The sequence below is a fragment of the Lampris incognitus genome, chromosome 5 (assembly GCF_029633865.1).
Source record: "Lampris incognitus isolate fLamInc1 chromosome 5, fLamInc1.hap2, whole genome shotgun sequence".
NCBI lineage: Eukaryota > Metazoa > Chordata > Actinopteri > Lampriformes > Lampridae > Lampris > Lampris incognitus.
In genome coordinates this window covers 61,671,941-61,698,241 of record NC_079215.1, presented here as the reverse complement: position 1 = coordinate 61,698,241, position 26,301 = coordinate 61,671,941, and the positions used below count along the sequence as shown (strand labels likewise).

Sequence of the window (26,301 nt, the reverse complement as noted above, 5' to 3'; positions counted from 1 at the left end):
GAAATGGTCCCCCAGTCTTCTTGGACTCCATGCCACTGGATCCTAACCCAGATCTGTCAAGGACCGTGTGGTGGCTGCCTGTGCACCAGTATCCGCACATTAAACAAAGTCACGCACAGGCGTCATCTATAAAGGGAATCCACCCTAACATCCCGGATTAAGTCCTATGGTGACCAGCAAGTGGCAATGGGGGACAGGATTGTGAGATCTGGAAGCCCCTAGTCATGAGCCAGCACATCAGGTGGTGGATGCTAGATTCAGTCACTGGGCTCTTGGAATGAGGTAGAAAGAGCCCTTCGGTAGCTGCACACATGACTGAGCAGCCCTCTTTAGGATCCACTCTGCTCACCTGGGGAAGGGGCTAGAAAAGGTGCCCTAAAATTAGCTGGCCTCAAACCTCCTGAAATGCGGTCAGAAACACAAAAGCATGATCTTTGGAGCGTGGAATGTGTGCACACTGATGGATAGTGCAACTAGTGCCAGACCGGAGAGGTGAACCGCAATCATCACTAGAGAACTGAAGAGATGCCGGATTGATATACCTGCCCTTTCTGAAACCCAATGAGCAGACGAAGGGCGTCTTAAAGAGGTGAGGAGTGGCTACACGTTCTTCTGGAGAGGAAAAGCTGCTGATGAGCCCAGAACCCATGGGATTGGATTTGCCATCAGGACCCGGATCATCATCCACCCGTCTGAATTTTCTGTGAGGATCATTGAGCGTCTCATGGCCATTCGTCTGGCGCTTGCCATCAACCAGATGGCAACAGTTGTGAGTGTCTATGCCCCAACTTTAGACTCTGAAGAGGAAGTGAAAGAGACCTTCTACGCCTGCTTAGATGAGACATGGTCAGGATCCCCAAGGAGGGTAAGATTATTCTCCTATGAGACTTCAATGCCAGTGTCAGCCGGAATCAACACCTCTGGAAGGGCACAACAGGAAAGGAGGGCATCGAGATCATCAACTCCAATGGAGTTCTGCTTCCTAGCAAGTGTGCTCAGTATGGCCTCATTATCACTAACATTCGGTTTTGCCAGAAAAACAAATTTAAGGCAACTTGTACCCACCCCTCTTCCAAACAGTGGCATCTCCTTGACTATGTCATTGTATGACCCAGGGACTGCCGTGACGTGGACATCACGAGAGCCATGATGACTGCTGGACAGATCATCGCCTCATCTGCTTCATTATGTCGATCAAATGCAAGAGGAAGAGGAGGGTTCAAAAGAAGCAGATCTGGCCAAGACTGATCCTTGAAAGCCTGAATGAAACTGCCACCCAGCAGTGACTTCAGACCTCTCTTGGGGAAACCCTCCAACAAGAATATCCTGATGACAAGCACTAGAGCCTGCTCAGGTCCACCATCCTCAACACCTGTAAAACCACCCTTGGGTACAAGTCCAGAAAACACCAGGACTGGTTTGATGAGAATGACACAGAGATAGGACAGCTCATCTCCAAAAAAAAAAGGAAAAAGGAGGGCCTTTCGTGCCTGACAAAATGATGAGGCCTGCAAGGCTAAAACAGTGGTTCACTCCAGAGCCAAGGTGGACATCCAGAGATGGATGGGGGGCTTAAGAACTCTTGGTGGACAGAAAAGGCTCTGGAAATCCAGCACCTGGCAGACTCAGGTGACACCAGAGGCTTTTTCAGCGCTACTAAGGCTGTCTATGGTCCAAGCAACCATGGCTTAAAACCCCTGCACTAAAAGAATGGGCAGGGGCTGCTGGAGGATAACGAGTCCATTAACGCCCAATGGAAAGAGCACTTCCAGGAACTCCTCAACCACAACAGTACAGCTGAACCAGCCATTGCCAGCCACATCCCCCAGAGTCCCATCAGAGAAAACACTGGGGAACCTCCCACCATGACAGAGGTGGAAGTTGCCACCAGGAGCCTTAAGAACAACAAGGCTGCCGGTCAAGATGATCTCCCAGCTAAAATCTTAAAGGAAGGTGGACCACAGCTCCTGTACCACATCCACGCCCTCCTCCTCAAGGTCTGGGAAAAAGTTCCGGCAGAGCTCAGGGATGCTCAAATAGTGGCCATATTCAAGAAAGGGGAAACTACAGGGGCATCTCACTCCTATCGACAACAGGCCAAGTTCTCCCTTGCATTCTCACAAACCGACTGCTACCACTGGCTCAGGAAGTATTCCCAGAATCTCAGTGTGGCTTCTGCCCATCCAGAGGTACAGCAGACATGATATTTACAGCACGCCAACTACAGGAAAAATGCCATGAACAAAGGCAGCCCTTGTACATGGCGTTCATAGACCTGACAAAAGCCTTTGACTCAATAGACTGTCAGGCTCTGTGGCACATACTATCAAGATATGGCTGCCCTGACAAATACATCAGAATATTGAGGTTTCTACATTACAGCATGTCAGTCACAGTGCTCAGCAACAGCAGCTCTCAGTCAGAGCCCTTCACTGTGTAAACAGGGCTCAAACAGGGATGCATCATCGCACCCACCCTGTTTGCCATTTTTATTGCTGCCATACTCCATCTCATTGGCAAAGAACTGCCACGGGGGATCCCAGTCCTATACAGAACCAATAGCAGGCTCTTCAACCTTAATAGGTTCAAGGTCAAGAGCAAAGTCTGCAACACCACCATCATGGAGCTTCATTATGTAGATGAAAACACCATATGTTAGCAGCTAACCTAAAGCAGAAAGACATTAAAACTGTATACTTCAATATTTGTTTATCACGAGTCATATCGTCATCGCAATATTCAACAACGCTATCGCATATTGCATGTTTTCCTAATATCATGCAGCCCTAATAACCAATATCCAAGTGTTTGGATGTCCCATGGAACACTGTTGGATCCATTGTCAGAAAGTGGAAGCCGTATCACACCACCCAGATGCTTTGTAGGATAGGCTGTCCCTCAAAGCTAAGTGTCCGAGAAAGATGTGGGCTGCTGAGGAAAGCCACAGATGATCCTGCAATCACTTTGAAAGAGCTCCAGAGGTCAGTGGCTGAAACTGGAGTAAATGTGCATGAGTCAACCATATCACGGACTCTCCATAGATCTGGCCTGTATGGGAGTGTAGTAACTTGAACGACACGTATACTTTATAATAAAAAAGCTTTACTTAACTGAATGGGACCGATACATAGCCGAATTGCAGTGCACTAACCATCTGCGAGCACTAAAATGGCACATACACAATAGACTGACGGACAGAACACATTTACTTCCTGTGTGATGTCCTAAAGGGTCCGGGGACCCCATTAAAGAATAATAATAAAACTAGTCCTGTTTAACTCATTATACCACTTACAACACTTCTTCCCCCTTAAGGTAAATTTCCCCTGTGGACAGAAAAACATTTAACAACAGAAGTCTTGTACACCTTCAAACTTGTTAGCGTAGGCCCGTGAACATAAACAATAACCTGACACATCACACTGTAAACACCTGAGGTAGGTAAGCCATTTATGCAACACATGAACACCCTGACTTCAGTCTCTGTCTTAAAGGGTTAGTCTGTCAGGTGGTTTGTGACTACGCTGAGAGCGGCGTAGTACTACCCCCGGTGTCTCAGCAGACATTGTTGGGGTCTCTCCCAGTAGGCATTGGGGATGCCTCGGCAGACACTTGGTGTGGTGTCTCCCACTGTAACTGGGTTCGTCAACACAGGAGTGGGTTGCATGTGTGAGCGTTTGAGTTCATTACTCACTCCTGTAGTCACCAAGGCCCCTTGATGTCGCTCCTGCGCTGGGCCTTGTTCTGTCTCCCCTGTATGCCCCCCTGCTGAGGTGTCTGGACGCAGAGAAGTGTTGTGGCACCGACGGATGTGGTCCTGGTGCCTGCGGAACACTCTGCCATCCGTTAGTTTCACCACGAAAGAGATAGGACCACTCTGCTTTAGAATGACCCCTGGCAGCCAGTGTTGACCACTGCCAAAGTTTCTCACATACACACAGTCCTTTTCCTCAAAATGTCTCTCTCTGGCATGCTCATAGTGCCTCTCGTCGTGCCAGCTCGTGTCAATGACCGTGATGCGAATCAATGGGTTTGTCTGACCCGTCTTTCGTCACATGCGAAAGAACTGCCTCAACGCCATATGGCGAGGCGTCACAGGACAGGATGATCTCTTTGTCTGGGTCGAAATGAACCAGCAGCCTCACTGAATGCAGTAGTGTTTTCACATTGGTGAAAGCTGTCTCCTGTGCAGGCCCCTACTCACAACGAGAGCCCTTACGGCGAAGTGAGTACAGGGGCACCAGCCGTGTTGAGAGGTCTGGGAGGAACTTACCATTGTAGTTCACCATGCCCAGAAATGACCTGAGCTCAGGCATATTTTTCAGGCTTGGAGGTTCCTTGATGGCTCTGACCTTGTCCCCCATTGGACGCAAACCCTGGGCCGTGATGGTGTGGCCCAGGTATGTCACGTTAGGTGCTTGGAAAATACACTTGCTCTGCTTCAAGCAGAGCCCTGCCTCTGAGAGTCTCTTTAGCATCTGCTCCAGATTGCTGAGGTGCTTCTCCTCGGTCTCTCCAGTGACCAGGATATCATCCAGATAAACGGCTACATGGGGAATACCCTGCAACAGACTGTCCATTGTCCTTTGGGGAATGGCCGGGCTGGAGGCCACACCAAACACTAGGCGGTTGTACCTAAACAACCCCTTGTGGGTGTTGACTGTGGTGAACTGTTCAGAGTCCTTGTCCAACACCAACTGTTGGTAGGCCTGGCTCATGTCTAGTTTTGAAAATGCCTTACGGCCAGCCAGGGTTGCAAACAGGTCCTCCACTCTTAGGAGAGGGTATTCATCTAGCTGGGAAGCCTGGTTGATGGTGAGTTTGTAGTCTCCACAGTTATGTACCGTGCCGTCGCTCTTGAGAACTGGGACAATGGGGGTTGCCCAGGCTGAGAATTGGACAGTATGCATGACTCCCAGCCTCTGTAGTCTGTCCAGCTCCTCCTCCACTTTGCCTTTCATAGCATAGGCTACTCTTCTGGGCTTGAAAAAGCAAGGGGTAGCCTGAGGATCTACATGCAGTTTAACTGTAGTTCCCCGCAGTGCCCCCAGCTCATCTTTGAAAACCTCAGCATACTTTTGAATGACATCCTCAGTCACCCGTGTGTGTTTAATCTCACCCCAGTGCAGCTTAATTTTCTGGAGCCAGTCCCATCCCAGTAGACAGGGCCCTCTACCTTTTACTACCAGGAGCCATGCTCTTGCTTCCTAGCTGTTACACTGAATGTCCACCTCTAGTGCACCGACCAATGGTATGATCTGTCCTGTGTACGTCCGTAGATTAATACTCACTGGGGTGATGGTGGGTGCTTGGTATCACCCCAAGCCTCTCTGTAGGTCTCCTCACTGTAGGTCTCCTCACTGATGATAGAGGCAGAGGCCCCTGAGTCAACCTCCATCCTCGTCTCTTTTCCATTGACTACCACTGTGGTGTAGATAGGCTCAGCACATGGCTCCCTCGCCTTGAACATGTTGACAGAGCATTCCTCCTCCTGCTCTGGATCCAGGTAGTGTGCCGCTAACTGTGGCTTTCGAAAGGCAGTGTTGCCCCGCCCAGTCTTTGTTTTACCCTTAGCACCCCTACACCTTTTAGCTAAATATTCTTTTAGATTGCAGTTGTGGCACACTACCTCCTTGAACTTGCAGTTGTTTGCATAATGTGCCCCTCCACACCTGAACCACTCCACTGCTCGAGACCTATCTGCCTCCCTCCTAACCTGGTGCACTTCTCCCGCCTGCACACCAGCACACGCTCTCTGAATGTCTTTTGTGTTGTCATCAGCCATTTCCATTCCTTGAGCCAATTCAAATGCTCTCTTGAAAGTTAACGTGGTCTCCCTCAGTAGACAACGCTGAATCCTGTCGTCATCAATGCCAACTACAAATCTGTCACGGAGCACGTCCTCTAACACCAGCCTGTGCTCACAATGCTCTGAGAACTGACGTGACTCTGCCACAAACTGGGCTACGGACTGACCTGACTTCCGGACCAGAGTGTGGAATTTAAACCTCTGGACGATCACTGATGGCCTGGGTGATCCTGAACGAGCTTGGCTAGCTCATCAAAAGAAAGGTCGCCCGGTTTCTGTGGTGTCGCCAAATCCCTCACCAATTTGTACGTCTTCGCGCCACACACACTCAGTAGAACTGAGCGCTGTTTGTCCTCATCGGTAATTCCGTTAGCAGAGAAAAGGCGTCCCAACCTTCCCACATGTTCCGTCCAGTCCCCGTTCTCCTCCACAAACCCACCGATAGTCCCAAACGTGGCCATGGCGCCGTTTCCTCTGTCGGCCTTCTCACTCGAACTCATGAGCGCAACGTTAGCTCAGTTAGCTAGCAAACACCGATCAGACGTAGTTCTGTTCGCCGAAACTTCAGCCTTCTGTCTTCCGTTTTATCCTCGCCGCCAAAAATGTAGTAACTTGAACGACACGTGTACTTTATAATAAGAAAGCTTTACTTAGCTGAACGAGACCGATGCATAGCCGAACTACAGCGCGCTAACCGTCCGCGAGCACTAACATGGCACATACACAATAGACCGACGGACACAACGCATTTACTTCCTGTGTGACGTCATAAAGGGTCCGGGGACCCCATAAAAGAATAATAATAAAACTAGTCCTGTTTAACTCATTATAACACTTCAGCAGGGAGGGTGGCAAGAAAGAAGCCCATCCATCCATCCATCCATCCATCCATCCATCCATCCATCCATCCATTTTATCTGAACCCTTTATCCTGCTCGCAGGGTCGTGGGGATGCTGGAGGCTATTCCAGAAGTCATTGGGCGGCAGGCGGGGAGACACCCTGGACAGGCCTCCAGGCCATCACAGGGCCGACACACACACACACACACACACACACACACACACACACACACACACACACACACACACACACACACACACACACACATTCATACCTAGGGACAATTCAGTACAGCCAGTTCACCTGACTTACATGTCTTTGGACCGTGGGAGGAACCCAGAGACATGGGGAGAACATACAAACTCCACATAGAGGACGCCCCGGGACGCCCCACCAAGGGTGAACCCAGGACCTTCTTGGTGTGAGGCGACCGCGCTACCGAATGCTCCACCGTGCCGCAAGAAAGAAGCCGTTACTCAAAACTATGCATATGAAAGCATGATTGACGTTTGCTATCAAGCGCTCGGTCAGATGAGACCAAAGTTGAGTTATTTGGCCAAAACTCAAAGCGTTATGTGTGGTGCAGACCTAACAGTGCTCATGCCCTAAAAAACTCCCTCCCTACAGTGAAGCATGGCGGCGGCAGCATAATGCTATGGGGTTGCTTTTCATCTGCAGGCACTGGGAACCTTGTTCAAACCGAGGGAAGAATGGATGGAGCTAAATAAAGATAAACATTGGAAGAAAACCTGTTGCAGTCTGCCATAAACCTGAAGGTTGGGTGAAGATTCACCTTCCAGCAGAACAATGATCCTAAGCACAAGGCTAAAGCAACAATGGCATGGCTCAGCAACAAAAAGGTCAACGTTTTGGAGTGGCCAAGTCAAAGTCCGGACCTCAACCCCATTTGAAAATCTGTGGCACAGACTGAAAATTGCAGCCCAGAGGCGCCGTCCCACCAACCTGCAAGACCGGTACAAATTCTGCCAAGAAGAATGGGTAAAAATTACTCCTGAAGAATGTGCAAAGCTTGTACATACTTACACCAAGAGAATCATGGCTGTTATTGCTGTTATTACTCTACAAAGTATTGATATGTGGGGGTTTAATACTTATGCAAAAATTATATTTTAGTTTTTAATTTATGTTAAAAAATCAGTGAAACATAACTTATTTTGGCTTTGGGAACATGCTGTTACAGCTTATGGGCTCACAAACATAATATTGTGCAGGTACAGATGTGTGGTAACTTTTATAATCCAGAAATTAGTGATGACTGTCAAGGGGGTTGAATACTTTTACAAGGCACTGTATGTGTTCTTCGTTTGGATATGTGTGTTTTTGTCTTTGTGTTGCACTGCTGTGTATTGGGGGAAACTATATTTCGTTTCATTTCATGTACACAAGTACATGACGTGAAATGACAAAGTGTTCCTGCTTCCTGACTTTGATCGAAAGGTTGGTGAAAATGCACTTTAAAGAGGTCATGGGGTGCATTTGAAGACACAGCTAAAAGAAGATGATTAAGAAATAATTATAGAGCAGAGAAGGAGTTTAATGAGAATCTCAGGGATTCAAACTGGTAACTTCCTAATCCCAAATTTGCTCCTCTGACTTTTATCATCTCTGATAACTCATATGATTATGACGTATATGTAAAGACTTGGTGCTTAAGGGCTGTAATATTTCATACATGTAAATAAGCAGGATATAACCTACAGATAAGCCATTGCCAGTAATCTGAAGTGATCAACAAAGCTACACATCAAACTCTCCATCAGATTATTTGTCTCATGTTGAGGAAGGAGTAGGAGGAAGTATACACTTATATTTCCTACCCCTTCTCCCCTACTCTTAAGTTAATTCAGCTGCTATACATTTCAAACCCAACTCCCACTGTACTGTATAGTCCACATTCAATACAAGTTGTGCTGCACAATACAAACTCACCTACTGTGAACAACAAGAGAAAAAAGACCACATCAAAACACACGAGAGAGAAAACACATGCTAATGTCATGTACCAAGAATAACCACATCTCAATGCTACGCACAACCCACATGTCCACTCAGTGTCATAGAAGGAACATAAAAAAGTAATACATGTTTAGAGATCAGTAAAACTTAGACAGGTAACACATCTCTTCATCATGCCTATATCTCTTGATAATCACACCTTGGTGCTTCTTCTTGAACTGTGTAGTGTTTGTACGTTGTTTGAGTTCCATGCTCACACTGCTCCACAGTTTTACCCCACAGATAGAAATGCCCATGCTCTTCAAAGCTGTACAAACAATAATGTCTTGAAGTTTAATTTCCCTCTCAAATTATATTCCCCTTCTCTATCTGAGAATATTTGTTGTATATTGCTCGGTAGTAGATTGTTTCTTGCTTTGAACATTATTTGTGTTGTGTTAAATTCTACTAAATCCCTGAACTTCAAGGCACTTGACTTTAAAAATAGCTTGTTGGTGTGTTCATGATATCCTACATTATTAACTATCCTTATGGCTCTTTTTTGTAGTGTACATAATGGTTGTGGGCAGCTCGGTCGCCTCACAGCAAGAAGGTTCTGGGTTCGAGCCCCGGGGTAGTCCAACCTTAGGGGTCGTCCCGGGTCGTCCTCTCTGAAGTTTGCATGTTCTCCCCGTGTCTGTGTGAGTTTCCTCTGGGGGCTCTGGTTTCCTCCCACGGTCCAAAGACATGTAGGTCAGGTGAATCTTCCGTAATAAATTGGCCCCTGGTATGAATGTGTGTGTGTGTGTGTGTGTGTGTGTGTGTGTGTGTGTGTGTGTGTGTGTGTGTGTGTGTGTGTGTGTGTGTGTGTGTGTGTGTGTGTGTGTTGGCCCTGTGTGATGGCCTGGCGGCCTGTCCAGGGTGTCTCCCTGCCTGCCACCCAATGACTGCTGGGTTAGGCTCCAGCACCCCTGTGACCCTGAGAGCAGGTCGGTGTTTATCTTATAATTTGCAAACAACATAACCTTTGTTTTGTCCAGATTTAAGGATAATTTATTTTTGTAAACCACAGTTTCAATTTTTCCATTTCTATTGTGGTCACCTCCAAAAGCTGCTGTAAATTCTCACCAGCACAAAATATATTCCTGTCATCAGCAAATAAAACAAATGTCAATATTTTTGATATGTTGCATATATCATTTAAGTGGAGAATGAACAGTTTTGGACCTAAAACCGACCCCTGGGGTACACCACAAGTAATATCCACGCATGACAATTAATGTTCACCTATCAAACTGCTGCCTGTTACTTAAATATCTTCTTAGCCAATTCTGTACCACCCCTCTGATACCATACCTTTCCAATTTGTCTATTAATCTATTATGATCAGTCCTGTCAAAATCTGTTTTTTGTTTTTTGTTTTTTTCAATAGATCTATGAATATTCCCTCAGCAAACTGTTTTTGGTCTATGCAATTAGTTATTTCTTCAATTAATTCAATGAGTGCCAGAGGTGTCGACCTGTTTGGTCCAAACCCGTACTGTCTACTGGTCAACATATTGTGCTTCTCAATGAATTGAGGTTGAATGTGAGGTTTCCAGCAGATGTTGTGGTCTAGTATCACACCTAGGAGTTTATTTTCATATACTCTTTCTAGTTGGAGATTGTCTATCACTGCTTTTACTGTGGTGTTTATTTTATAATTTCCAAACAACATAAATACATAATGTAGAGCAAAATATAAAGTTTCTTATATTCCTAATATGGCACCCATTTATTTGGACAAGAAAAAGATGTAAATCTGGATAAGATTAGTAAATATTTCTCCATAAATAGATTTATTTAGATACTCTCAATAGAATGCTATTTTCTTTCTGCTTTTTTACTTTTACATTTATTCAAAGGGTGTTTTTGTGTTTCATCAGGAAACAGTGGTTGAAGTTTTTAGTGAGTTGAGGTTGTGTCATCTGGTGGATCATCTCTTAACTGCTCAGGGACAGAGAGGGTTTTTGTACAGGTCTACCAGTGGTTTGTGTTACTGTGTGTCTCTGGCACAATAATACACAGCTGAGTCTTCAGGCTGCATATTCTGTCCTGTTAGAGTCACTGTGTCACTGGAATCTTCTGAAGAGATACTGAACTTGTTTTTTAGTGACTCTTTGTAGGATGTGTCCCCAGTATATATCATTCCAATCCACTCCGGTCCTTTTCCTGCAGGCTGTCTGACCCAGGCTGTCCAGTAGCTACTAACAGAATAAGAGACCTGACAGGTGATGGTCAGTGGTTGTCCTGGCTGGACAGTCAGAGACGCTGGTTGATTCAACTGCTCACTGTTCACACCTGTAGAAGAGAGAGAAAAAAGTTGAATACTCAACTTTGTGCCTCAGTGCAGAAAGGATAAACAGAAGAAGCTTTGTGGTCCTGAATGTTTCTCCCTCAAAGAGACTCACAGGATCCAGCTGCCAGCAGCAGCAGCAGCAGAGCTACAGACAACATGGTTTGTGTTGAAGTTGAACTGCTGGGAGCTGTTCTTCTTCTGGTCCAACTAAGAGCCTGGTATGAACTTCTTATAGTGGACTAACAAGGAAGTATACTTTGCATAGAATAGGACACCTACATACTAAAGTGCTCCAGGAATAGTCACTAGTCTTATGTAAATATGAATAGAGCTTGATTGCTGGTTTTCTAATAATCTTCCCTGAACACACACAGCAAAACCTCACATTTCTTTCTCAAGATAGATTTGAATAACAACTTGGTGACCTGACACAAATACAGAAGTGGACATGTTCTTTGTGCCAGTCTTAGATTTCAGTGAAAGACTGGATTGCTGGATCATTTTAATTCCAGCTTGAGAAAGTGAATGTGAAGGATTACTTTGTATGTGGAGTACATTTGGGCTGTTTTGATGTGTCCGTCTTGCACAATAAAACACCTGCTTCACTCAGATAACTGACAGGTGGATGTCCTGAGCAGCAAAGCAGAGGAACTACAAGGTGTTTTGTACTGTATATACCAACTAGTAAAATGCTCCACACAAATACATAACTCATGTGTACTTAGTATTGTTACATAAATGATAAGATCAGGTTTTGCTGATCAACGAGACTCTTTTTAGTCATCTTTTTAGTTCTTGCCTTCATGCAATAGTACCAGCACTTATTTTACTTTGGTCCCTTTTAGCCCACGGTGTTATCGACAGTTATTTTCTGCTATTTTCTAGTGTACTTCTCTTCTCCAGCAAATATTCATATTCACCCAAATTAATGTTGACAGCAGGTGTTTCCTTCACAGTAAATACTATGTGTTAAGTCCCCTTTGCTAACATTACTGACTGACATCTTACTTCCTCAGAAAGTTGTCTTAGTGTCATGTGGGACATATTCCTCCCCACTACTGTCTGAGTGTACAGCAACAAAAAGACACAACACCCCATGCTATTTACAGTAACTTGAGACATTACCCATCTTTAATGCTCAGTATCATGTTTCTGCTTTGGCTGCTTCTATCCACTGCTTGTATGTATTCTAAGAGGGGTTTATGCTCCATGTTTGGTGGATATAATGCTTCCGCTATTGTGGACACTAAGCGGATATATAGAGAGATCCTTTCTTTGTAAAAAAAACAAAACAAAACAAAACATGTTTTCATTGGTATCCAGTAAATATCCTAACAGACATACTAACATATCTGATGCATTAATATCTCAGTTGGGTATTTATCTTGACAGAATATAAAGTTTAAAACCGGCCGTCATTTTGACCGCCCATGGTGGTTTTAGGTAGGAGTGAAATCCCGGTCGTTCTGGTGTTAAACAGGTAAAGTCAAACACTACAGGCAAGTGTCCATGAGAAAGGTCCACCAATCAGCAAACACAATCCTAAACCATCAAACCCAAATACATTGAAAATAAACCAACACATCGTGCAAAACATTAGTAGCCATTGGTCTCTCCTCTATCATGACAGTTACTTAACTGAACACAGAAACGCATTAGAAGTTAATCACACACATAAACATAGTAGTATGTGTCTCCTACTGAGCTAAACGCCACCAAAATGCAGGTGATGCATGCTGCACCTCCGCTGGCCACATGCCACCCCACGCCGGCCACTGAGAAAACGGAGCCCAGCCAGCTGCACAGCAGTATGCCAACCAGCAATCTAACAATCAAAATAATGCCTCCAAAACACTCAACATTCTGTTAATACAACTTAAACTACAGCTACACAGAGACCAGAGACCTTTCATTTGTCTGCGCGGTCCGCCACCTACAGGACTTATTGTGTAATAGCACCTAACTAGACTCAATGTGCAGGCATGTAGAACCTGATAATGAAATAAATCCCCCGATAATGTAATAACCCTCATAATGTAATAACCCCGATAATGTAATAACCCTGATAATGTAATAAAAAAATGCACTTGAGGCCATTGAAAATGCAATAAAACCTGATAATGTAATAAAATATTACATTATCAGGTTCTACAGGGCAGAATAGTGAAAAGATAGATGCCTAAAGGGTTACCTACAGAAAAGTGGATCTTCGTGGAAACACACACAGTTTTCTTCTGCCATCAAAGCTGCAGGAAACACAATGGATAATAATGAAGACACATTTGAGACAAGGTCAGTATGTTCCAACACCTCACGTGCCAGTCAGCGCTCCTCAGCCAGCGCCATTGCAGCCGAAGCTAATGTTCTGGAAGCAGCTGCAGAGAACGAATTTGGAGAGCTAGATCGTGCTAGCCTAAAATATGAATACGCTGAGTATAAGTACATGGAGAATCCAAAACCTGAGCCTTACCAGGACTCAAAGCCGCTGGAACCCACGTCAACACCAACGCGCCAGCTAACAATGGACAATGGTGAGACAGCTGAAAACAATATTGGGGAAGGTGAAGAGGAGTCAAGTGAGATCAGCCACTATGAACTCTGTGACTTACCTGTTCAGCAAACGTTCAAACTGAGGGATGATGCTACTCCATATTACCCTCTTGCCCAAAGCTCATTCAGGACCGGCTACCTGAAGAAGCGAGAGCATCTGCACAGTTTAAATCCACCCAAAGACACTTTCAGCCACCAAATGCAGTCACACAATACAAGACCATTCAGCAGTAACTACCAACCTCCTCAGCCACATACAGGTGCTGCTCCCAGAACCGAGCTCAGTTCATCATCTACAACCGATCTGGCCAAGTATTTAATACGTCGTGAGATGATAAGCTCCGGGTTGTTAAGGTTTGACGATCATCCTGAAAATTACTGGGCCTGGAAGGCATCTTTCTGCAGTTCTACGGAAGACTTAAACCTGACATCAAGGGAGGAGCTTGATCTGCTGTGTAAATGGCTCAGACCAAAATCATCCGCGCATGCAAAGAGAATACGAGCAGTCCACATCCACGATGCAGCAGCAGGTGTGAGCATTGTACGGCAAAGGTTGGAAGACTGCTATGGATCGCCGGAAGCCATAGAAAATGCACTCTTTAATAAGGTTGATGATTTTCCAAAAATCTCAAACCGAGACAATCAAAGGTTGAGAGAGCTGGGAGAAATTCTCTTGGAGCTTGAAGCGGCCAGGGCAGATGGATTTTTACCTGGTCTCAATTACCTGGACACATCCTGCGGCATCACTCCAATGTCCAAAAGCTGCCATACTCCCTGTACGACAAGTGGGTCTCTCTAGCATCTCTGTACAAAGAAAGCCACCGGACATCTTATCCACCTTTCTCCTTCTTTGCAAAGTTTGTTTGTGATCAAGCCAAAACGCTCAACGACCCAAGCTTTGCCCCACTCACAGGTGGATTGAGCATGGGAAAGGCAGAGTACTCCTTTAAACACAACGTGAAAACACCCATTTCTGTCAAAAAGACAGAGGTCTCAGTGACTCTGGCAGCAGCCATGACAACCCCTCAGATAAAAGGATGGCCGACCCAGACAAGCAATGCCCACTCCACAACAAACCACATCCCCTTAGGAAGTGTCGGGGTTTTAGGAGCAAATCCTTGGATGAGAGGAAAGCCTACCTTAAAGAGAAGAATATTTGCTATAGGTGCTGCACGTCATCCAGTCACCTAGCCAAAGACTGTGGAAAAAATGTTCAGTGCAGAGAATGCAAGAGTGACAGCCACCCTACTGCACTACATCCAGGTCCGGCTCCGTGGATAACTGAGACTTCTGTAACCACAAGAGATCAAGGCGGGGAGCAAGGGGAAGGAGCCTCTCAAGCTGTCACATCAAAATGCACTGACATCTGTGGGACTATAGTCAGGTCAAGATCTTGCTCCAAAATCTGTCTCGTCAGAGTTTATCCAGCAGGCCAGAGAGAGAGAGAGCAGTCAAAGCTTATGCTGTCCTGGATGAGCAGAGCAATAAATCCCAGGGGCGTAACCACGGGTGGGCCTGGCCTGTCACAGGCCCACCCATTTCAAGCCCAGGCCCACCCAATCACGCTGGCTTACAAGCACGTAGGCCGGCCCCTTTTACGTACGTAGAACTGCAAAATCTGAGCGCGCAGACCATCACGCTCTGTATTTTTCACTGCTGCTAACTAGCCAATAGCCAAAAGTTAGCCATAACTTATGGAATGGCGAAACAAAGTTCAATCTTCCGCTTTTTTAAAAAGCCACGGATGGAGAGGAGGAAAGCACACCTGCTCCAGCACCGACTGAGCCGCCCAATGAGAGTGAGATACCGCCAGAGAGAACGACAGAGGATGCTACAGCTTCTCCGTTGCAGGCAGCTTCTCCTCCCCCCTCTGACGACGGTGAGACGATTCCCTTGACCATGCCACCGTCAGATTTGTCTGCTGTGGATGAGCCACCCACGCAGCCTAAATTAGTGTTCCCCGCAACCAACATTTCAGGAAAATGACGTTCTTTTTCCCATAAGTGGTATGAAGAATTTAAGTGGCTTGAATAGAGCTCAGCAAGGAACGCTGTTTTCTGTAAAATGTGTAGGCATATCCCCGAGCCCCATGTGGAAAACACGTTTTTTTTGTAGATTGGAAGCACCTCCGCCAGGCATGCTCGAAACATCAGGCTAGCAACCCCCCCCCCCCCATTGTATTGCACTTGGTAAATTTGAGGGTTCGGAATGGACCATTTTCCTTCAGGCACTGCGTCGTAGAGTGGAGAGGGGTCAGTGTTACCCATCCCTCATTGAAGTGCTGGACAGCTGCAACTCTGACGTTTTCCCAAACATTAACAGACTGTTAAGGGCAATGATCACCATTCCCCTGACTTCATGTACTGTTGAAAGACTCTTCTCCACTACAGGCCGTATCAAAACATGTCTAAGATCTTCCATGTTAACTTCACGCCTCAACAATCTATCCCCATTGTCCTTTGAAAGGGAACTTACTGACTCTTTGGACTATGATGAAATAATCTCGATCTTCAACGCTCGCCCTCGGCGTCTACACATTGTGCTGTAAAACGTGGACTATAGGCCTATAGCTTACATGTTGTATCATGATCTTTTAGACTGAGTCGGGCTGTTTTCCTCAGTGATGTTTAAATGGTTGTGCAGAGCCTGGCGAGAATGACTGGGGTGGTATTTGTTTAAGTGGGTTTTTATTAAAGTTTTAGTATGTTTCTTGGTCACGTACTAAAAACCTGTGTTATGTGTTTACTGCTGTAATGTGTTCGAATTTGCGTCTTGTTTGAAGGATTATTGCTGGAAAATTTTGGCCCACCCATTTTCACTCAGGCCCACCTACAAAAATATTCCTGGTTACGCCACTGATAAGTCCCTGGCAAGAACAGAGTTTTTTGAACTCTTTGGTATTACAGAGGGCACTGTTGTGGTTACACCGCCCCGAGCTGCCTCCCCGGCACGTTCAAGCCACTCCCCCAGCTCGGACGTGCCGGAAACATCCGAGCGCTCGGCTCGCGCTCTGAGGAGACGAGAGCTGCACTGCACCAGGTGTTTGCCATACTCCATCAGGCACACCTGTGGCAATCAGGCAGCCCTCTACAAGAAGCCTCCCAGAACACCACTCCGGGCTTCGACGTACTGAACTCTGCGACTCTCCCTCCGCGACTTCCACGGCTCCCCGCGTCTCCCTCGTCCCCAGCGACTCCCTCGTCCCCAGCGACCTTCACGTTTTTCCCCGGACCTCTCCTGCGATCTCCCCCCTTGTCCCTCTACCTGGACCCCTCCTTTCGGACTCGACTTCCCGGATCTCGGACCCGGACTTCCTCGGACAACCCCTCTTGGATCACGGACTGGACTTTCTTGCCAGGTGCACGCACATTATTTCAACACCTCCTGGTCATTTACATACCGCACCACACATAGGCTAAAAACACTCACACATAGTTATACACGCAAACCACGGGACACCACACATAGTTTATTCACACATCCCACTAACAGAACGTTTTTCGCACCATACATTCCTCTCCCACAATAAAACCACCTTTTTGGATTTTGAAGTCATCCTGTGTCTGTCTGCCTTGGGTTTTGCCGCACGGGTCGGGTTCTGGTGCGCGAGCATAACAAGCACGGCAGCATACACACTGAAGACCTGCTCCGGAGTCATTGAAGCCACAGGGCGACGAGCTAACAATATCATCATGGAGTCATTAGATGGTAAAACTCACATTCCACTCCCCACTCTAATCGAATGTGACATGCTCCCAGATGACAAGTCGGAAATCCCCACGCCTGAGATTGCCAGACACTATACACACCTCAAGCGGGTCGTGGACAGGATCCCAGCTCTAGATCCCTCTGCAGCCATCCTTATCCTGCTCGGCCGAGACATACCACGGGTACATAAGGTTCGAGAACAATGCAATGGACCCCACGACGCCCCCTACGCCCAGTGTCTCGACTTGGGCTGGGCGATTGTAGGAGAGGTCTGCCTCGGAAGAGCCCACAAATCAGATTGTGTCAATGTTTACCGAACTAATGTGCTGAGTAATGGGCGTACTTCTCTGTTTGACCCCTGCCCTAACAGCCTCCACAACAAAGAGAAGTTTGATCCTCCAGTGCATCGCCATCAAGCTCCAAGGGCTGACGAGACGAAATACCCGTTTGATGAAAAAGACGGTCTTGGTGAAGGAGTCTTCCAGCGAATGCCACATGATGACAAGCCTGCCATGTCTGTAGAAGACAAAGCCTTTCTGGAAATAATGGACAGGGAGGTCTTCATGGATGACTCAAACAGTTGGGTGGCGCCACTACCCTTCAGGGAACCAAGGCGCTGACTCCCTAACAATAGAGGACAAGCGGTCAAGCATCTTTCGACGTTACGCCACACTCTCGGAAAAAGGCCAGACATGAAAGAACACATGGTTGCTTTCATGCAGAGGATCTTTGAAGCAGGTCGTGCTGAACCAGCCCCACCACTCAGTGGGGAACAAGAGTGTTGGTACTTACCAATCTTTGGGGTTTATCATCCATGTAAACCACGCCAGGTACGAGCAGTGTTTGACTCCAGCGCCAAGCATGACGGCGTCTCCCTTAATGACGTCCTGTTGCGTGGCCCTGACCTAAATAACACAGTCTTGGGAGTCCTCACTCGCTTCCGTAAGGAACCTGTGGCAGTGGCAGGAGACATAGAACAAATGTTCTACTGCTTCAAAGTCTTCCAGGAACACCGCGATTTCTTACGTTTCCTCTGGTTCGATGATAATGACCTTGCCAACAGGATCGAAGAGTACCGCATGACCGTTCATGTATTTGGCAATAGCCCTTCCCCCGTTGTTTCCATATACGGCTTGAGAAGAGCTGCCCTGCAAGGCCAGGAAGAACATGGCATGGAGGCAAAACAGTTCGTTCTAAGGAACTTTTACGTTGACGACGGACTTACCTCATTCTCCACTGACGACGATGCCATCCGAGTCCTGAAAAAGACCAAAGAATTGTTAGCCGGCTCAAACATCCGACTGCACAAAATAGCTTCCAACCATACTGCAGTGATGGAAGCGTTTCCATCCGAGTAACGCGCTAAAGAGCTGAAAGACCTAGAGCTAGGTGTGGATCCTTTACCCATGCAGAGAAGCTTAGGTCTCAACTGGCACCTTCAAACTGACAGCTTTACCTTCCTTGTCTCTAGAGAGGAGAAGCCATTTACCCGTAGGGGTATTCTCGCTACGGTCAACAGCATATTCGACCCGCAAGGCAAGGCGCTAGTCAGAGAACTATGTACTGAGCATTGCGAATGGGATGCCCCAATACCTGCTGAAAAAGAGACACAGTGGAAGTCTTGGAAGGACTCGCTCAAGGCACTTGAGGAACTTCACATACCAAGGCCATACCTACCTGTTTCCTTGCTCTCCACACAGCACAGGGAACTATGTGTCTTCTCCGACGCGTCCACCATGGCCACCTCTGCGGTGGCCTACCTCAAAGCAGTCGACGATGAAGGACATAGTCATGTAGGATTCTGCATAGGGAAATCCAAATTAGCACCACGTGACTCTCATACTGTGCCTCGTCTGGAGCTTTGTGCGGCCGTGCTCGAAGTCGAGCTAGCCGACATATTAGTGGATGAACTAGATGTAAAGATCCACACAGTGAAGTTCTACACTGACCCTGGAGTTGTGCTGGGCTATATCTACAACCCCAACCGAGGTTCTATGTGTACATCGCTAACAGAGTCACACGCATTTGGAAGTCATCACAGCCAGAACAGTGGCACTTTGTCAGCACGGAACACAATCCCGCGGACCATGGTGCACGATCAGTACCAGCTATACTTTTGGGAGAGACAAATTGGTTTTCAGGACCCTCCTTTCTTAAAAAAGATGATGGAGCTGTACTCACCCCTGCCATGCTCTTAACACAAAAGGTTGACTCTGTGTCTGCTCCTTCAGGAGACCTTGACCTTAAGGATCTCTACCGGAATCTGTGGAAGCAAGTCCAGGGCCTTGTTGATTCATTCTGGAGACGATGGCGTCAAATGTACCTGGCGACACTCCAGCCAAGAAGGAAATGGCAAGCAGACCAACCTAGTCTGCATATTGGAGATGTTGTGCTTCTAAAGGACAGCCAGACCAAACGGAATGAATGGCCTACAGGACTTGTTGTAAATACCTTTCCTGGTAAGGACAACAGGGTCCGTAAAGTGGAAGTGAGAGTTGTTAAAGGCGGCTCCCCCAGGGTGTATTTAAGACCCGTCTCAGATGTAGTGCTGCTACTCAGAGGGACATTGTGGTATAGCACATTATACCAGGCGGGAAGTGTGCTGGCCCTTTAAGATAAGGTGAATGTTGACTGTTGTGCTGCGCTGTTTGTTCATGTGTACTTGCCGTAGTTTCCTTTACACTGAAGAAAGCCTTGAAACAAACTGCTGTTTTTTACTCCTCATTTGTTAACTTTTCTCTGCTGAACCCTAAAGAGCATATATCTGTAAGTAATACTTACCTATTTATGTTAAACTTACCTGTTATGGTCTTCTGAAACAGTTAATAGATGTGTGGTAAACTTAAAAACGCGAGCGATGTTAACGTGTTAGCCTGTCTATGGCCTTTTTAATGTTATGTTAGCATTAAGCTAATCGCTAGTTAGCTGTAGCTGCTAATCCATGATAATTTCAGCACATGTTTGTGTATATTTGTGTTGTGCATAATAATTAATGACTCAGCGTTTGTTGATATAAAGAAAGAGTCAAATATGTTACAAATTGTAACATTTTATTCATTTATGTTTTATCTCTGTATTGCAGTTTCACAGTGCTTCTGAAAGTAAACATCTGAACTTACCTGCTGACTCCTGGATGTTTACTGAGGAACCCTGTCAGCTATCTGCCAAGCTAGAAATCGGCTATATCCTAGTAAGGGCAGAATAGGCGTGTCTGTTTTTATAACCCAATATTTTCCAGTCCTCAACATTAACACACCTCTTCATCATGCCTATATCTCTTGATAATCAGACCTTTGTACTTCTTGAACCGTGTAATGTTTGTACTTTCTTTGAGTTCCATGGTGACACTGTTCCACAATTTTACCCCACAGATTGAAATCCCCATGTTCTTCAAAGTTGTAAGAACACATAATTTCTTAAAGATTAATTTCCTCCTCAAATTATATTCCGGAGGGTGTGCTCGAATTATCGGGGCTTCACATTGCTCAGCCTCCCTAGGAAAGTTTACTCTAGGATGCTGGAAAGGAGCCTCGAACTGATTGTAGAACTTCAGATCCAGGAAGAACAATGCGGACTCAATCCTGCCCTGGAACAACATACCAATTCTTTACCCTTTTTGAAGTGCTCAGGGAGGCATGGGAGTTTGAGCAGCCAGTCTACATGTGTTTTGTGGACTTGGAGAAGGCTTACGACCATGTACCCCATGGCACTCTGTTATGGGTAGTGCGGGTGTGGGGTACTGAGACAGTTACAACAAGCCATCCGGTCTTTGCATAACCAACGTGAGAGCTGTGTTGTCGCTTGTCTCCGATTCTGTTTGAGATATTCATAGACAGGATCTCAAGGCGCAGCCAAGGTGAGGAGTGTGTCAGTTTTAGGAACCTCAGAATTGCATCTCTGTTCTTCGCAGATGATGTGGTTTTGTTGGCTTTATGAGAACGCCACCTCTGGTGCGCACTGGGATAGTTTGCAGCCGAGTGTGAAATGGCCGGGATGAGAGTCAGCATCTCCAAGTCTCAGGCCATGGTTCTCTACTGGAAAATATTGGATTGCTTCCTCGGGGTTGGGGATGAGTTGTTGCCGCAAGTGAAGGACTTCAATTATTTCAGGGTCTTGTTCACAAATGAGGGTAGGATAGAGCGGGAGATTGACAGACGGATTGGTGCAGCATCACTCGTAATGCGGGCGTTGTACAGGACCGTTGTGGTGAAGAGGATGATGAGCTGGAAGGCAAAGTTCTCAATTTACCAGTCAATCTTCATTACAACCCTCACCTATGGTCATGAGCTTTGGATAATGACCGAAAGGGTGAGATCGCAGATACAAGCGGCAGAAATAAGTCTCCTCCGTAGGGGATCTGGGCTCAGCCTTAGAGATAGGGTGAGGAGCTCAGACGTCCGGAGGGAGCTCGGAGTAGAGTTGTTGCTCCTTCGCATCGAAAGGACCTAGTTGAGGTGCTTCGGGCATCTGATTAGGATGCCTCCTGGGCGCCTTCCTTTGAAGGTTTTCCGGGCACGCCAACTGGGAGGAGACCCCGGCTGTGGCAGAGCCAGAGCGGGGGCATGGGGGCAGTCGCCCCAGGGCCCACAAGGTCGGGGGGCCCCGTTTGGAGCTCTGTTGCCGAGTTTACGAGCGTCCGTGAACGCACCGGGTCTCGGGACTCCGACACATTCAGTGACACACTCGTAAAGTCGGCTAATGATAAAAAATACAGTGCAGTACGGGGCCCCTATACATAGATATTAACGGTCCCTATAAAGGCTATAGCCTTTTTTACGACTATTCATGAATGCATCGGAGCTGTGATCCAGCTGTGATTGGTTGTAAGGTAGAACAAGCTTCTAAACAGGTTTGTCTGACAAAAGTGGCTTTTCTATTCTTTCTTAGACATGTAGGCTGTTTGGCTCAATAAGTGACCATTTGTGTTGTTTGCTGGATAGGATGAGATGTCCGCTAATTTACAGTTGTTGAATTTTAAAATTACTATCACAAGGGCTCATCGAGAAGCCCCCCCCCCCTTTGTGCTGAGACCCACGCTCCGCCCCTGGACCCCGGGGTAGACCAAGAACTCGCTGGAGGGACTACATGTCCAATCTTGCCTGGGAAAGTCTTGGTATCCCCCAGGAGGAGCTGGAGGGTGTTGCTGGGGAGAGGGACATATGGAGTGCTCTACTTAGCTTGCTGCGACCGCGACCCGACCCCGGAGCAGCGGCTGATGATGAGATGAAATTATATTCCCCTTCTCTATCTGAGAATATTTGTTTTATATTATTCTATAGTAGATTGTTTCTTGCTTTGAAGTTTATTTGTGTTGTGTTAAATTCTACTAAATCCCTGAACTTCAAGGAACTTGACTTTAAAAATAGCTTGTTGGTGTGTTCATGATATCCTACATTATTAACTATCCTTATGGCTCTTTTTTGTAGTGTACATAATGGTTGTAGGTTGGTGTTGTAGGTGTTACCCCATACCTCCACACAGTAGATCAGGTATGGTAAAATAAATGAACACTACAGAGTGTACAATGACTTATGATCCAGAATGTGTCTTGCTTTTCTCATGACTGCAATGCTCCTTGCCAGCTTTGCTCACACATATGTTATGTGAGGCTTCCAGCAGATGTTGTGGTCTAGTATCACACCTAGACATTTATTTTCATATACTCTTTCTAGCTGGACATTGTCTATCACTACTTTTACTTTGGTGTTTATTTTATAATTTCCAAACAACATAAATACATAATGTAGAGCAAAATATAAAGTTTCTTATAGTCCCAATATGGCAACCATTTATTTGGAAAAGAATGAGATGTGAATCTAGATTAAGTTAGTAAATATATAGATATTTATTCATGAATAGATTTATGTAGATACTCTCAATAGAATGCTATTTTCCCTCCACTTCTTTACTTTTACATTTATTCAAAGGGTGTTTTTGTGTTTCATCAGGAAACAGTGGTTGAAGTTTTTAGTGAGTTGAGGTTGTGTCATCTGGTGGATCATCTCTTAACTGTTCAGGGACAGAGAGGGTTTTTGTACAGGTCTACCAGTGGTTTGTGTTACTGTGTGTATCGGGCACAATAATACACAGCTGAGTCTTCAGGCTGCATATTCTGTCCTGTTAGAGTCACTGTGTTACTGGAAGCTTCTGAAGAGATACTGAACTTGTTTTTTAGTGACTCTTTGTAGTATGTGCTGCTAGTATATATGCTTCCAATCCACTCCAGTCCTTTTCCTGCAGGCTGTCTGATCCAGGCTGTGTAATAGCTACTAACAGAATAAGAGACCTGACAGGTGATGGTCAGTGGTTGTCCTGGCTGGACAGTCAGAGACGCTGGTTGATTCAACTGCTCACTGTTCACACCTGTAGAAGAGAGAGAAAAAAGTTGAAAACTCAACTTTGTACCTCAGTGCAGAAAGGATAAACAGAAGAAGCTTTGTGGTCCTGAATGTTTCTCCCTCAAAGAGACTCACAGGATCCAGCTGCCAGCAGCAGCAGCAGCAGAGCTACAGACAACATGATTTGTGTTGAAGTTGAACTGCTGGGAGCTGCTCTTCTTCTGGTCCAACTAAGAGCCTGGTATGAACTTCTTATAGTGGACTAACAAGGAAGTATACTTTGCATAGAATAGGACACCTACATACTAAAGTGCTCCAGGAATAGTCACTAGTCTTATGTAAATATGAATAGAGCTTGATTGCTGGTTTTCTAATAATCTTCCCTGAACACACACAGCAAAACCTCACATTTCTTTCTCAAGATAGATTTGAATAACAACTTGGTGACCTGACACAAATACAGAAGTGGACATGTTCTTTGTACCAGTCTTAGATTTCAGTGAAAGACTGGATTGCTGGATCATTTTAATTCCAGCTTGAGAAAGTGAATGTGAAGGATTACTTTGTATGTGGAGTACATTTGGGCTGTTTTGATGTGGCCGTCTTGCCCAATAAAACACCTGCTTCACTCAAATAACTGACAGGTGGATGTCCTGAGCAGCAAAGCAGAGGAACTACAAGGTGTTTTGTACTGTATATACCAACTAGTAAAATGATCCACACAAATACATAACTCATGTGTACTTAGTATTGTTACATAAATGATGAGATCAGGTTTTGCTGATCAACGAGACTCTTTTTAGTCATCTTTTTAGTTCTTGCCTTCATGCAATAGTACCAGCACTTATTTTACTTTGGTCCCTTTTAGCCCATGGTGTTATCTACAGTTATTTTCTGCTATTTTCTAGTGTACTTCTCTTCTCCAGCAAATATTCATATTCACCCAAATTACTGTTGACAGCAGGTGTTTCCTTCACAGTAAATACTATGTGTTAAGTCCCCTTTGCTAACATTACTGACTGACATCTTACTTCCTCAAAAAGTTGTCTTAGTGTCATGTGGGACATATTCCTCCCCACTACTGTCTGAGTGTACAGCAACAAAAAGACACAACACCCCATGCTATTTACAGTAACTTGAGACGTTACCCATCTTTAATGCTCAGTATCATGTTTCTGCTTTGGCTGCTTCTGTCCACTGCTTGTATGTATTCTAAGAGGGGTTTATGCTCCATGTTTGGTGGATATAATGCTTCCACTATTGTGGACAGTAAGCGGATATATAGAGAGATCCTTTCTTCTTAAAAAAGCAAAACCTTTTTACATTATCATCCAGTAAAAAGTACATTTTGCTTCACCTATTAAATGACTCGTCTTGAATGAAATCCTTCCCAAAGGTACGGTGTGAAGACCTGAATATAACACAACTAAATGTATTTTACCAGTCATTAAGAGGAGCCGTCCTGTTATACTGCACATCATGTCACGTTGTGTGTTGCTATGAAGTCGATGCTTCAGTCTCTCTCTTACTCTCTCTGCTGCCCAGCCTATGGCAAAACATGTCTGAAATGCAGTGAGGAAAGTTAATTTCCATAACAACAATATAAACAACTACATGTATAGAAAGGAAAAGTCATCTTGCAAGGATGTGTGTTGCAAAAGGAAGCCAGTGAGGCGCAACATTAACGTTGTGGAAGAAGCTGATTGTTCTGGGTTTTTTGTTGGCGCAGTGACAACTGAGCTGAATACCCCTACAGTTAATGCAGTGACAGGTGATAACTGGGTGGCGTCTTTGCAAGTAAATAGGGCTCCTGTCTTGTTAAAACTGGACACGGGTGCTAAAGCCAATATGATTAACATTGTGGAGTTGATAGTTTGGGCTGGAGACCCACTGTAGCAAAGACTGAAATTGCTTTGAAAGCCTCCGAAGGACAGGCCATCCAAACACACGGCACCTGCAAACTCACTGTCAAGGTGAAAGACAAATGCCCCTCACTCCCATTGGTTATTGCTCCAGAGGAAGGGTGCCCAACTCCAGGCCTTGAGGGCCGCAGTGTCTGCGGGTATTTTTTCCAACCATGCACTACACCACCTGATTTAACTAATTAGCTCACCTCTTGGACCAAGGAGGGAAAGGAATTAGTTAAATCAGGTGGTGTAGTGCATGGTTGGGAAAAATACCCGCAGACACTGCGGCCCTCGAGGCCTGGAGTTGGGCACCCTCGCTCCAGGGGATCAGGGTTCATTGCTCGGAGACGAAGCATGCGAGGACCTGGGCTTGGTTAAGCGTGTGTGTGCTGTAACGGACTCGGGCAGTATTTCTGAGGAGATTGTTAGCCAATCTGACGATGTCTTTGCTGGATTTGGTGCCTTGCCATTTGTTCACTGAATTACACTCACTGATAATGCTCGACCTGTGGTTCATGTCCCAAGACGGGTTCCTGTCCCCCTACGGGACGGCCTCAAACAGCAGTTGGAAAGAATGGCCGCTTTGGGGGTGATGAAGAAACCGGTGAGCCAGCTGACTGGGTCAGTTCAATGGGGTGCGTGAGAAAGAAGAGTGGTGAGCTCGGAACCGCCACAGTGGGGGCGTGAACCCGGGTCTCCCGCACCACGGGCGACTAGTCGACTAAAGGGTCTAACTCGTTAGCCAAGGGCTAGCGAGTCTAGTCATCCGTGATCGTTACATGTGTGTGTGTGTGTGTGGGGGGGGGCTGTGATGGCCTGTCCAGGGTGTCTCCCCGCCTGCCGCCCAATGACTG

At 46.0% G+C, this 26,301-nt stretch overlaps 1 protein-coding gene, 1 pseudogene and 1 gene segment (V, D, J or C); 2 read left to right on the top strand and 1 right to left on the bottom strand.

Annotated features, from left to right (window-relative positions):
* The window catches only part of LOC130113254 (Ig mu chain C region membrane-bound form-like), a 49,599-nt pseudogene extending 38,475 nt beyond the window's left edge, over positions 1-11,124 (bottom strand).
* The window catches only part of LOC130113067 (uncharacterized), a 1,140,561-nt gene that overhangs the window by 827,800 nt on the left and 286,460 nt on the right, over positions 1-26,301 (top strand). The window lies entirely within an intron of this gene.
* The window catches only part of LOC130113250 (Ig mu chain C region membrane-bound form-like), a 406,488-nt gene that overhangs the window by 105,260 nt on the left and 274,927 nt on the right, over positions 1-26,301 (top strand).